At 38.1% G+C, this 14441-nt stretch overlaps 1 protein-coding gene and 1 long non-coding RNA gene across 3 annotated transcripts in view; one reads left to right on the top strand and one right to left on the bottom strand.

Annotated features, from left to right (window-relative positions):
• Positions 1–859, bottom strand: part of LOC136793597 (uncharacterized) — a 94249-nt gene extending 93390 nt beyond the window's left edge. Inside the window, exon 1 of the long non-coding RNA XR_010839126.1 lies at positions 797–859. This is a non-coding gene — a long non-coding RNA (uncharacterized lncRNA). The remainder of the gene's footprint in view (positions 1–796) is intronic.
• A 3911-nt stretch (positions 860–4770) lies between these two features.
• The window catches only part of LOC131751605 (sodium channel protein type 1 subunit alpha), a 158021-nt gene continuing 148350 nt past the window's right edge, over positions 4771–14441 (top strand). Inside the window, exon 1 of one of the 2 annotated variants that reach the window (XM_059055536.2) lies at positions 4771–5225. The gene's annotated coding sequence lies outside the window, so the exon portion shown is untranslated. The remainder of the gene's footprint in view (positions 5226–14441) is intronic. The other variant, XM_067026227.1, reaches the window with a different exon arrangement.

The raw sequence follows: 14441 nt of genomic DNA, 5'->3' as shown, positions 1-14441 counted from the left end.
TGTCAGGAAGAACTATTGGTAAGATGGGAATAAAGACACAGACCTACTAGAGAATGGAATTGAGGATATGGGGAGGGGGAAGGGTAAGGTGTGACAAAGTGAGAGAGTGGTATGGACATATATACACTACCAAACATAAAATAGATAGCTAGTGGGAAGCAGCCACATAGCACAGGGAGATCAGCTCGGTGCTTTGTGACCACCTAGAGCGGTGGGATAAGGAGGGTGGGAGGGAGGGAGATGCAAGAGGGAAGAGATATGGGAACATATGTATATGTGTAACTGATTCACTTTGTTATAAACTAGAAACTAACACACCATTGTAAAGCAATTATACTCCAATAAAGATGTTTAAATAAATAAATAATTTTTAAAAACTGTAAAACTATAGACCTGAATTTCAGGTACTATAATGTAAACATTTGAATACCTGTACTACAGTTTCTCTGATCTCTGTAGGTGGAAGAAAAAGGATGGGATCTCATTTCCAGGTGCAAAATACAATCAATCATGCCACCAACACAAGGAGAGATCCCCTACACCCACTGTTAAATCCTCTCAGTTCTCTAATTTAGTCTCAAAAGACAATAATTGGCAAAAGATGATATATTTTCAAAAGATGCTTCAACTGCAAAGATGAAAAGTAGGCAGAGAGAGCTTGATGACCACAATAACTTATGCTCCCTTCTGAGAAATGGCTGCCCAGCCAGTGACAACATTTCTCAGTCTTCCATTGCATCTAGATGGAGCTATGTGATTATACCTCACCATTTAAATATAAGCCAGTCATGTGTACCTCTTCTGGGCTGAAGAGGTATGTGTAATTCTTCATGATCTCTTTTTGTCTGTTAGCTTACTCTAGAGGCTGGAGGAGCCACAAGAAGGATCCATGAATCATCATGCGGAAGGCCACCTGCCAACCAGGAACAACCACATAGATCTTTGCGTGAGTAAGAAATACAGTTTCATTGTACTAAGCTACCAAGACTTTTGGGCATATTTGTTGCCAAAGCTAGTGTTACTCTAATTAATATAAAGGGCAAAAATTAAAATCTCACATTTTACTGAGCTAAACCTGAGATAACCGAAAAAGTATTAAAGTGATTGAGCTGACCTAGAAATAATTACATTTTCTGCCATTAGGCAAAAATGGTACAGTAAAATAGAAATTAAATTTATTTATAGGGAAATGAAGAAAGTTGCAATTTTGTTCTCCCTTGAGTTTGCGACTTGTATAACTCATACCTGCCAGGTACTAAACATATTTTATTTTTGCTGTTTCCAGTTAGGCTGGGAATAGTCTTGTTGTTCTGCAAATAATTTCCTCATTTATTTCTGTAAGAAAGTGAAATAAATACCATGCTCCTCGTGGCTATTCAGTGAAGTAGAAGCTATTGCAATATTCATTTTTTTTCCAAACAGATTATTTCAAGGTGATTGTGACTTGAGTTCAGAAGTCAACTATCTTCCTTTAAAAGTTAAGTTTGGTAGAAACTATGAATGCCATCATTTTTTTCCTCTAAAATTAGAGAGCTTCTATTCTTCTGTGCCCAGGAACCCTCTATAAGTTTAAAGTAAAACTTTTGGCTTGAGGGGTCATTTTGTTCCAGGTTTTTTAAAAAGATGTCAGTATTATTCCAGACAATATAAAGAACAGCTTCTGGTTTAGAGAGGTGCTCTTGTGACCTAGTTGGGTTATCTGGTAAAGTTTTCCATGGCTCAGCAGGAGGCACCATGTGCTTTTCAGTCTAGCTGATTCCAACAAGACAACAGACAAAACAGAAAAAAATGAAGAAAAGCCTCTTTTCTAAATTAGTGAGACACCATTTTACTTAGTAGTTTCATAAATTTTAAGGGTTAGAGCTTTAATTCAGTGTCCATTTAATCTTTTATAGAATCTTTTATAGAATCTTTCCAGAAAGAAACAGCTTTAGACAACCTTGATTGTGATTATGGGCTGAGCATGAGGTGAAATGGCAGATGGGATTATTTTCCCTTTTTCATTCTGCGAAGTTTATCTCCAGCTTTCTCTTTGTATCTATTTGATGACAGTGTAGTTATAAATCCATTGTCTCCCAGGTAACGTTCTATTGCAGAAGTAGCATAATATTTTCCATAGAAGAGCCAGATATAAAATGAGAAAAGTTTTCCTTCTTTTGGAAGATAAATCAGCTTAGACTAAATGATCACACTTAAGGATTTTCCCAGAATCACCCAAACTGTATGCTAAGGGAGAATGGATGTTGGGAAGCACCTCACTTTGCCTTAAAAACAGAACCCCAGCTCTGTTGGGGGTGGCAATGAGTTCAGCTAAAAACACAATTTTTCCAGACTCCCCCCACCCCCAGGAGGGGTGGCATTTTTTACGGTTACAACCCAGAAGACATAAGTCAAAGTCTCTTCTGGGAAAGCTCTTAGAGAAAGCTGATCCAGCCGGCACTTGCCTTTTGCCTTTTGCCTTTTGCACTTTCTGTCCTCCTGCCTAGAATGTAGTCAGGATGCAAGAGGTGAGGGAGCCATTCTGAGACCACAAGGCAACAAATCAGAGGATAAAAGCCACATACTAAGGATGGCCAAGTGGAAGAAAAAATGAGCTTAGAGCCCTGAGGACTCTGGGTCTGCCAGGACTGTGAAATCCTAACTTAATGTCATTTGAACTTAATGTGACTTGTTTCAACTTAATGTCACTTGAGTAAAACAAAACCTGTATTTGGTTAACCTAGTGAAAGTTGGATTATCTTTTATGGGCTGTCAAACCTATACCAAGTTGATCTAATTAGGTTGCAAGGAATACACTAAAAAAAAAAATTATAAGAGCAGTTTCTAAACAAGTATTTCAGAAGCATTCATTTACTTTGGCACTTATTTAAGTGATACATTCATAAATCATTCTTATACTTTCCTTAAAATGACTCCTCCAAGGAATTCTACTTGGCAATAACATATGCAGCTCTCATAGAAGGGTCAATATGGATGCATTTCACCCCTCCATTTATTCATTCAGCAAACATTTATTGAGGGTGCAGTAACCCCTGTGCTGTGGGCAGGGATGCAAAAATGAAAAACAAGTGCCTGACTATGAAAGGCTCAGTTTGCTTGAAAGTAACACGACAGAATCTCTTTTGAAACTTTCTATTTTCCAGTCCTTTGCTTCCTATGGGTTGTTTCATGTACATTAGCTCTCCAAGAGACAGATAAGCCTAGCACCAGTCAACATTAACAAAATAAAAGAACTTGAACCACCAACATGGTACCCAGTGCTAAATGTTCAGAATACTATTTCATAATTTGAAATTTTAGTTAACTATCATACCAGTATGTTCATTACAGTTGTGAGAAATAATTGAAGAAAATTTCTCATTCTGTCCACTATAAAACTTGTTTTTCAAAAATCAGAATACTGCTAGAAGCAGATATTTAATGCTATTCCACTTTGTTCTCTGTCATTCCTCTGACAAAAAATTATTGTACATCAGGCCTTTATACCAGTACTAAAGGACAATTATTCACTCTGGTATGGGCAGCAAAATACCGGTGACTATCAAGAAAACCACCTTCTACTCACTTCTTCCTTTGTGTCACCATCAGCCCATCATTTAACTTCTTTCTACCTCTGTTTCCTTAGGGGTTACATGATGGGGTGGAATTAAACTATTGTGTAGTTTCGTAGACCTAAGCTTCTCTTATTTCCCTCCTCTATTCCCGGTGGGATGCATTAGTAGACAAGTTTCCTGACTAAGACCAGCACTTTAAGATTATTTTTAAAAGATGCATGGCTTCTTTTCTGTTTCTGTTCCCTCGGGAATTATATATCTTATCCCATACAAAACTACAGTTTTATATATAATTAAACAATATAATATCATATTAATAATACCATATCGGGCTTCCCTGGTGACACAGTGGTTGGGAGTCCGCCTGCCGATGCAGGGGACACGGGTTCGTGCCCCGGTCCGGGAAGATCCCACATGCCGCGGAGCGGCTGGGCCCGTGAGCCATGGCCGCTGAGCCTGTGCTCCGCAACGGGAGAGGTCACAACAGTGAGAGGCCCGCGTACCGCAAAATAAATAAATAAATAAATAATACCATATCATTTTACTCAGGATCAGAATATAGGACTGGTTTTATTATTTCCAGGTTTTAAGAACCTAACTTGTACTGCACGCATTTGAGGTAATTGAATGAATATTAGATGTAGAGTACATTGTTTTTAATTTGCTGTTCAAAAGTATCCCCCAGATATCCAGGAGTGAGTCTAAGAAAGCTTATTTAAAAGCACAGTGATCCTCTTGCCTCATTCTGAGAAACTGCTTTCAAAGTCTAAAAAAAGATTCATTATACGCAAAATCTGAATGCTGAAATTCAAATCTTTTTAGTATAGACAGTTGAAGTAATTAACACATTTGATAGCTATTTGCAAACCACCACAGAGAGGTACCTGCTTCTCTTACTACTCTCATGAAAATATCTGAAACTGAAATACATTAAGCACAGCCAGTTTAACCCACCGCATTCTGAATTTGATATACAGGATTATAAATGCTTCTGAATTTGATACACAGGATTATAAATGCTATCATCTTGCTTACAATAAGATGTTCAAGGGACATGAACACTCTTTACAAATCCTTTAGTTATAATCCCGCAAACCAACTCACACCTGCAAGTATTCCTCTATTACAAATACACATATTCCCCTATACTTACCACAATGAGTTAAAGGTAGACAAAAGCTCCGTGGTAGCCTTTGAGTCATTACTTTGCTTTACCATTCCCTTCATCTGAGGTGTCATGGCACAGTCCTTTACAGACAGACAGTCATTCTGTTAGGTTACTGAAAACACCAAAAGAGGTATCTTGTACTTGCTGGAAGATTTAGCTTTTATGCTTCTGGTCATTCTCCCCACAAAAAGAACGAGACCAGTTTCTGAGCTATTCTTAACTGTCCTTCCAAAACATTTGAAAAGAGAAAGACAAGACTTCTTGATTTCCATGCAAACTCCCAGCCTGCCCGCCTGCCTGCTGCTGCCAATACGCCTCACTCTTGCTGGTGATGACATTCAGCAAGCTCCCCAGCTCCGATGCTTCGTTATGTAAGGCTGTCTAGGTCAAGTGTAGGAGACACACTGCTGGCCTGTGAAAACTCATGGAACTCTTCCTTCAGATTAACACTTCAGGGGCTATGGAAGCTGGAGGAAGCTGAGCTTTTACTACATCTTTTGGGGGTAAATATTTTTTGCATGAATCAGTGGTTTATGTGCTATATTCTTGGCAGATGCCTGTCAGCCATGCTGAGAGGTGTAGAGAAAAATTACTAAGAGATTTCAGTTCTGTCAGCATGCTTGAATAAGCATAGGATGTCTTCTAGCAATCCTAGCTTTAAGACAGTTAAAGAGTAAATGAATCATAAATTAGAGTTGGCTTATCAAGCATCATCTCTCACTATCGAGGAATGCATGTTGGATTTGATTGTTTAAACTGAATGCAATCCATTTGCTCAGAGGCATTGAAGGAGAGCATTATTAGATGGGGCTATTAGCTGTAAGAGATTTACTGCAGTTCTTGGCTGTTACATTGCCCTTGTCTGATTGCAAATTTGCTTCCCTTGTAAATGAGCTTTATGTTTTCCTGTATTTGTCTTCTGTTGTGATTGTTTGTGAGAGTATGAGAACAGAGCCTGCATAACCTGACAGTTATGTGACTTCAACAAACAATAAATCCTGCCTACTTATTCCAAGGTGAATACTGCAGTAGGAGCGCCATTTGATACAAGCCTGACTAGTGTTGGATTAACTGCATTCGTTCACACTGCTGTATATGGGGTGCTTGGAAGTATTATCCCAGGTTTAGCGTGAACACTTATTTATCCTCTGAGCAAAAGTAGAACGAATATCATGCTGATTCTGTTTTAGACTCTCACACTGTGTCCTGGTACGGGAATTAGTTAAAACAGGAGACTCTTATTGAATGCTGCAGAAAAGCCTGGTAAGATTGTGGCAGCAGTGTGATATTGGGGAAAAATTTTTTAATACAATCTAACCAGAGATTATGAGACTACAAATGGCACCTGATTTAAAGGATAGGTGGTTATTTTAAAAGTTGAAGATAGATACAGCACATTTGAGAGGGTTTGGCTTCCTGCATGCCCTTGACAAGCAAAGTTCAGTGCCTTGGACAGGATGTCGTGATTAGGAAAATAAAGGCTGTGTAAACTGCCTTCATGATTTTAAAGAGACAAAGAGGATGCTGACTACTCAGTCATGGGGTGTTTCTAAGTGAAGACCGGCATGAGGCAGGTTAATTGGAGCACACTAACTAGGTACACAGGTAGTTTTTAAGTATCTGAAATTTGTTGCATTCTTTTAATTAAATGAATGGAATGAAAATGAGTGTTACTAAAAATGAATTTCTTTGAGAGTACTTTTCATTCTATTAATGAAGAGTGACAGTGGCACATTGATTATTTATGAGGGGACTAGACTGCTTATCATCTTGTGCTATATTTAATTGAGTAAACATGTACATGTTTTTCTAAATAATTTAAAGAGACAGTTATGGTCCCTCAGGGCCTGACTGTGTATTATTGATGTTCAATAGGCATTTTCCCCATAGACTTAGCTTGGCATAAGGGCCCCATCAGACCGGGTTTTACTTAGCTTGGCATTGAGAATATTCCTCATAAACATAATGTTAACAATAATGCAGACATATTTAGTTGTACTTACAGTCTTTTACTTTATATATCTTTAGGATAACACTGTCAGTACTCAAATTGTTTATAAATGATTTTTGTTTAATACTATTTCTATTGGCTATTGTTAAAAGGAATTCTTTCTGGTAATGTAGCTTAAAAGTTATATTAATTTCTTCATTTCTAAAGTAAGGTATTTGAGTTAAGTGAGGTCTAAAGTTAGTTTTGGTTCGTCCATCAGTAGGATATATTCTTCTAAATGTGAATTAGCCCTATTAATTAATCTATGCTAAAGTGAGATTACATCTTTTGGTGAGGTTATGGTTTTTAAATACCTACAATACTAGGCCAGTTGAGTACCTACCAAATGCTAGGCCAGTGTTACCTCAAAGTGTTATCTCCTGAACAATAGCAGCAACGGCATCACCTGGGAACTTGTTAGGAATGCAGATCCTCAGGCCTTGTTCCAGATTTCCTGAGTCAGAACCTCTGGGTCTGGGGTGGGGCAATTTGTCTTTTAACAAGCCTTCCAGGTGACTGTGAAGCTGCTAGAGGTTGAGAACCGCTATGCTGGGCAGGATTTTGGTTAAATCTCATAAAAAGTCGTTCTTACTATAATATATTTCGAATAGGTCCTTTTTATATTATTGAATATATTTCAAAGATATGTTACATAATTAAGTTTTCTATTTTCCTGGTGGCCCAGATTTCCCAGTGTAAGCAGTACTCTGTTTTAAAGATTTATGCATTTACTTAGTACATCTTAAACCTAAATTTGTTCATAAGAAGCTTTATTTTCCAACAGTTCCATTTTTAGCTTTCAGAAGTTACATAGTTTTCCCCGTCAGGGGAAAACACTAGAGGGCCTATCTCTTCTGCTGGCTTGCTGTGTGACTTGGCCTGTGTCACTGACCCTCTCTGATGTTCAGTTTTTTATTTGTAAAATGATAGGTTGGCATAGTCAGGGCTTCTCAGCTCAGCACAACTGACATTGTGCTGTGGGGTGTGTCCTGTACATCATATAATGTGGAGCAGCATCCCTGACCTCTACCCAAAAGGTGCCAGTAACAACCCCCAGTTATGACACTCAAAAATATTTTCAGACATGAACACATCTCTTCTAAGGGCAAAATTGCCCCTCCTACCTCCTCACGTCCTAATCATCCCCTCCCCATGTTTGAGAACCATTGTTAACTCCTCTACATAAAGTTCTATTATACTAAATAATAAAACAATGTATAGTTTCTCCTTTTGGAAGCAGTCAGGTTAAAAATTCCAAATGAATAAATAGATATATGTCTTACTTGTATAACTCAGCTATAAGCTCTTTGTCCCCTTGAAGAGTTAGGCATAACTGTCTCAAATTCCTACCAGTTCCATAGTCTGTGGAGGTCCCAAACCCTTTTGCAATTTCTCAGGGACTTAAAATCTTGCATCCTCCTCTATGTCCTGGAGTCCTAGCTCCATGTATACTCATCACTCTAAAAAAGTGACCCAGATTCCATCTGTCACTAGTTTCTACCAGGGATTTATGCATACCAATCATCTTTTGAGTTAAATAGATTTCACTAAGGATTTGGGCTGCTCTTCCCGTTATTCTCTTTCCTTTCTCTACCATCTCTGCTCCCCACCCCCTCCCTGCAAGATGTTCTGAGAACTGCAAATTCTTTTCCTTCTAGTGTGCCTGGTAGTCCAGCTTTCCACAGCTCTTATATCTGGATGTAAATGCCCAAACCCATCAAAGAATTTAGAAGATTAAGGACCTTCAGTTTAGGACTTTCTCCCCTTCCTGGAAGGCAGTTGAGGTCATGTTCTATAATCACAAAATCATAAAGTCATGGGGCTGGAACAGGTATTGAACTTAAGTTCAGTTACATGTCTTTAGAAGTCATACTGAATGATCACTCTTGGCCCGTAAAATTATACATTTGCATGCTAGAGTTTCAGAATTTTAAATTATATCTGCCAATGAATTGTTACCTCAAACTGTTCAGCAGTTTAGTCCAGGCATTTTCTGGAGCTGATATGCGTGGTGGAAATAGATAAGCCAGACACACACACACACACACACACACGGAGACACACACACACACACACACACACACACACATTTTCCCCCCAAGAGTTAGAAATTCTTTTCAAAACGTATTGTACTAAAAATTCAAATTGTGTTATCCTAAGATATCTGTGAATTAAGGGACTTAATCTAAAACATAGATATAAAAATGTGCCAGGTAACTATATTTTGATTAATCAAAATAATAATATCTTATGTTTGAATGATTGTATCTGTATTTCCAAGTAATTTTATAGACATGGTCCTTTCTCAGACCCACAGCCACCCTATAAGATAGGTCCCATTAGTATTTTCATTTTACAGAGAAGAAAATAAAAGCTCAGTATCTCCAGATGTCAAATCTACTTCTCTTTCTACTATTCTACAAGGCAAGACGTCCTAGTGTATGTAGTTTCAACATATTGGTGAGTATAATTTCTAAAGCACTCAGTATAAGGACTGAGATGTACTACCAATTTTTTGTTTTGGTTTCTAAGATTAATACATTTCCCCCAATTTATCATACATTTATTTGTATAATATTCTTAATTGATTGGTCTTCATATGTATTACTAAAGTGCTTATGGAATGATTTCAACACACCATTTATTATACTCGTCATAGTCACCTGCATTATGTCACTTAATGCTACCTAGTTCCTTTGTATTTTGGACTTTACATAGCTCTATTCACTCAGGTCAATTAAATAGCAACTTTCCAATGAGATCTAGAGGGAAAAATCAAATTCCAAAAGGAAGAAGTGGTTCACTTATGGCTGCAATACATTTGGAACTCTTTGCAACTCTCAGTCTTTCATGCTGCTTTCTTTATTTACCTTGAGCAAAAATCTTTTGGGTTTGATATACAGAGTTTCTCAGATTTACAACATGAAAAATTATTCCCAGCATCAAATATAAATTCTTCTTTTAAATGACTCATTTCCCAACACCCGGATCCCACAGTCACTTCCAGCTTTATTTGATATTAAAGTAAATACCGGAGAAGAATTTAAAAGATCTTTTATTCCATTTTGGAATATTAATTCAGGGAAAAATTATACAATAATAGAGAATAATTTAAATATATATTAAATACAATGAATTTCAAATGAACTGGTAGTATATGTGAATTATATTTTTTCTGAAGCTGTGACTCAGCTCAATATAAGAGTCTTCTGTTGAGAGTGGAAGTTCTCAAGCTGCACCCTACCCCGGTAGAGTTAGGGGTATAAATGTCTTGTCAGACAATCCCCTTCCTTATCACTGGTTAGCTCTGTGACCATGGACAATTTATTTAACCTCTCTGAAAATCCCTTTAGCTGCCAGCTGAGAACGGTACTATCCCCTTGTCAGAACTCAAAAGAGATAACGTATGTCAAGTGGTTTATTGCAGTGTCTTTCACATATTAAACGTGTTCAGAAAATAATCGTTTATAATAATATTTGGCATCAGACAGTCCCAAACATATCAAGCTGTCCCGGGGTGTCCTCCTAGTATAATATCTTCTGAGCAAAGAGGACATTTATATCAATATCAGGGTCTGTGACTCAAAAGATGCTAGATTCAAGGACAAATGTTCAAAGAACTGAGGCATCAGGAACTGGAGATTAGGTGGGACAAGTATAACCAAGGATGGACGGTTACCTGGACTCTCTCACCCTGCCCCTAAAGATAGTTTTTAAAATGCAGTATCCCAAGAGAACTAGCCTACCCTATGTCTAGTATTTTTACTTGTTTTTTCTAATATGTCAGCCCCTATTCTTTAAAAATTATATTATCAGGGTAATAATCATTATATTACATATAATCATATATTAGCATAATATATTGAATAATATAATATAATCATTGTATTATATATAATTACATATAATTTAATTATATAAAAATTACATAATTATATAATTATATTATCAGGATTATAATCCTTTGAGAGATTTGAAAAGCCTAGGAAATATAGAAATTTTTCTTCAGAGTAGAAGGAACAACTATGGGGAGAAAGTACCTCTGACTGGAAAAGAAACTTAAAATTATACTGATTTACTTAATTTATTTTGAGAAATGGTTTGGACCTAAAGATAAAGCTAAACAAAATTTCTACCAAGCTAAGTTAAATTCTTTGACAATTGAGAGCATAAATTAAATAATTCCTTAGATTTTTTTCTAATTCTAATATTCTGTATAAATGAGATGAACTCTGGAATATGAGCATCCAACTATCAACCAAATCCAAGATGATTAGATTTAATAAACCCATTTCATATATCCATTAATAATTAAAGAAAAATAAGTGACTCAATACTGCCATTTTAATCATTTATCCTACAATGTATCACTAATCACATATGTTTCATGATCTGGAATTTGTCTGATAAATATGCTGATTTGTGAAAAATTAATCCTTCTTGTTTTTTAAAATGAAATTATGGTTTTCTGATAAAGTGACATTATATTTTATGTCCAAAAAGTGAAGTAGTGAAATGGGATATCTGAAAGAGTTGTCAATGTTTCATTGGGATTGTCTCATTTGGGGATACAAGGAAAATAGAAGAGGTATCAATCTTCTGTATGAAATTTTCTAAAGAATATTACTGTGATTATATAATGCTGGGATAAGGGAAATGTGCAGTTTCTCGTAAAAGCATTAGAGAAAACTTTATATTAGCACGATCAGGACATCAGAAGGAAAAGAAATGTTTTGGTCTCCAAATTTTCTAACCATTGTCCTCCTGACAATTAGTCAGCCCTAGCATACCCACATCCACCTTGTCTTAAGTGGTTTTAGGAGCAAATAAGCCAATTATAAGGACTACTAGTACTGTCAGTGTTCTGACAGGAAGGAGATGGCTCCCTCAAACTGGTGGAAAGGAAAAACAAAATACTTGGTTATGGCGTTTGAACATCATACTCTCCTGGTTTCCTTGTGAACATGGTTCCATCTTTCCTTCTGTAGCAGGTGTGCTGGGTGCTATGTGATCTGGCATCTACCCACCTACCCAAACTCTAACCATTTCCACAGTCCCAACCTGAAATCTGTCTGTACACAATATTTCCTCTTCTTGGAACACATTTTCTCTTTCTCCTCCACACATCTTTGTGTTTCTCCTAGTAAAGTCCTATAGGAAACTCTCAGGCAAAGTCAAGACTTGGTCTAGATTTCACTTCCTGGTTAACAAAGTAAGAAGTTTGATACTTCCTAAAGAGGGCAAAGGTGTGGCAAACAGGTCTTTTATGCTGCTGCTGGAGTATAAAACGGTGCCATGCCTTTGGAGGAAAATCTAGTTATATCCACCAAAGTTAAAAGGCACATTCCTTTCCACTCAGCAGAGCCATGTCTTGAGAATGTATCTACAGATGCGAGTATCTGTACGAGTGGGAAAACCATTTGTAAAGTGATGTTTTTACCAACACTGTTTGAAGTAGCAACAAAACAAAACAAAAACTTAGCTTCCTCATCTATAAAATAATGTTAATAATAATAGTACCTATTTCATGAGATTGCCGTGAGGTTTCAAGGTCCTGGCATATATTCATTACTATTCCTCTTAAATCATTATCAGAATTGATTTGAAAATACTAACATCTAAGTACCTACCATATACTAGGCACTGTGCTAAGGGTTAGGGTATTAAACAGAATCTCTTATCCTGAAGATTTTATTCATTTCCGTAAAATAGTTTAATTTCATTTGTTTTTTACGCAAAGAGAAAGAAGTGTTTTTTAGAGATAAGACGGGACACGTTATTTCCCCGCTTCCCACCAGCACTTCACATCTGTGGAACTTGCAAGTCATCCTCGCTGTGCATGCAAAGGAATGGAAGTTTTAATCAGGAGCATGTGAATGAAGGGACTATATACAGAGTAGGTTCAAGGGACCAAAACAAGATGATGAGGCCCAGGGACATGCACCAGTGGGGAGGACTAAATATGCAAATGGAGAGAGCAGCATTTCCAGAGCCCAGCAAGACCTGGAGCCCTGGCAGCAGCTGTAGAATGCGAAGTCCAGAGAAGGGAATGGTGAGAGTGGTGAAATGTCAGATAGAAGTCAAACAAGGGGCGAGTCTCCAGAAAGACCCTCAGTCCCCAAAGGCCACTTTCCATAGTTAGACATAATCTGGGAGCCCTTGTCTTCTGGGTTCTTTCGGGTTTAGCCCAAGGAAGGCATTGATGGAAAGTTGAGGGATTGCCTCCACCACCCCCTACTTTCTAGTCTAGGTGGCTGCATTCTCCTCTGGTAAAACTCCTGCTGAGGTCTGCAAAAGCTCCAGCTCTCACTGGGAGCTGGGGCTTCCGTTTCCTCTGTTATTGAACTCGGGTTCCGCTGCTTGCCATTCAGAAGCCAATAATTCAAGAGGCAAGTGTCAATAGACAGCAAAGATTCCTTAACCAGAAAAGTTGGCAATCTGGGGAGAAGTTGGACTTATGTCCCAAGACCAATTCCTAAGATTCTGCTCAGCAGTTTTTAAAAGGAAAAAGGGAGAAGAATCTCAGTGAATCGTTAAATGGGCAAACAGGTAAAGGGCAAAAGAACTGCTTTCACCTCCTTGCCTGTTAAGACCCAGGGGTGTCTGGCTCTCTCCACTGCTGGTTCCTGCATGCTTCATCAACCATCGGCACCTATGTAGCATTTTTTTCCATTAAATTGTATTCATTCAGCCCCTTTTGAGTGGAGACTCTATTTTCTGCCAAGATCCTGACTAAATCAAAGGTGTAATTTTAAAGCAATAGATGTTTCACGGAAGTGTAGCTCTGTTGTGACACCCTGGAGAGGAGAATCTGGGCAGATGAAATTATGGATTTATCTGCCCAGATTCTCCAGGTACTGCTGTCTTGTGGGGCAGCAACAACCATGGGAAGTAGGGCAAATGGTTTTCTGAGTTTTATCATTGCTGAAGTCATGGAAAGATCCACATTCTGTATTTGCTTAGCTGCAGCAAAACTAAGGGGAGCAGAAATGTAAATGTAAATGGTCACATCCCATATATGTTAATTAAAAAGGTGCAGCCCCAGAAGGAGCCCTTTCCTGCTTATTCAGCTTGTTCTTCCCTACAGAGAGGAGGAATACAGGTTACTGTGAGGTAATGATAACAGCCAGAATATAAGACTTTCAAAGAGACTGAATGGAACCTGGAAACAAGTGTATCAGTCTTTGAGCTTCCTTACGTATCAAGTGCCATGGAAAACATTGAGACAAAGTGATTCTGTCATTTTAGCATCCCATAATGAGTAGATGAATCCGGTTGTCTTTAATCCAACTGTAGACAACCAGGTATAGGAGTCTGCACATAGGCATGTGCAGACTAGGGAGTACCAGGGAGTACAGCTCCCTAGTACCTCTCTCCCACACCTGAGACCCAAAGGATCCCAGGTGGCCAGTGCTGTGCTATCTGATATGAATAGGGACCATCCCAAGAGTAGTAACTCAGTTCATGAGCCACACAATTTCTAGGCCTTCTAGGAGGACTAGGCTAAATGTAATTACCAGCTGGCCTTTCATGTGCCTTCTCCCCAAGTCACTCGCCAAACTATTCTAAAGAGTGTGAAGCCCTGAAGTGGGCCCTGAAGAACCTCTGTCCATTATGTGGCCTAAGGTGGAATTCTTGCATTTCCCAAGGGAAGAGAGGAGGAGAGATGTAATCGTATGTGATTTGTGTGCATTTGTGAATGGATTTCTAAAGATCAGAACTGCTTAGG

The sequence above is a fragment of the Kogia breviceps genome, chromosome 2 (genome assembly GCF_026419965.1).
Source record: "Kogia breviceps isolate mKogBre1 chromosome 2, mKogBre1 haplotype 1, whole genome shotgun sequence".
Taxonomy (NCBI): domain Eukaryota; kingdom Metazoa; phylum Chordata; class Mammalia; order Artiodactyla; family Physeteridae; genus Kogia; species Kogia breviceps.
The sequence above is the reverse complement of the archived record's forward strand: the minus strand, read 5'-3'. Positions and strand labels throughout refer to the sequence as shown.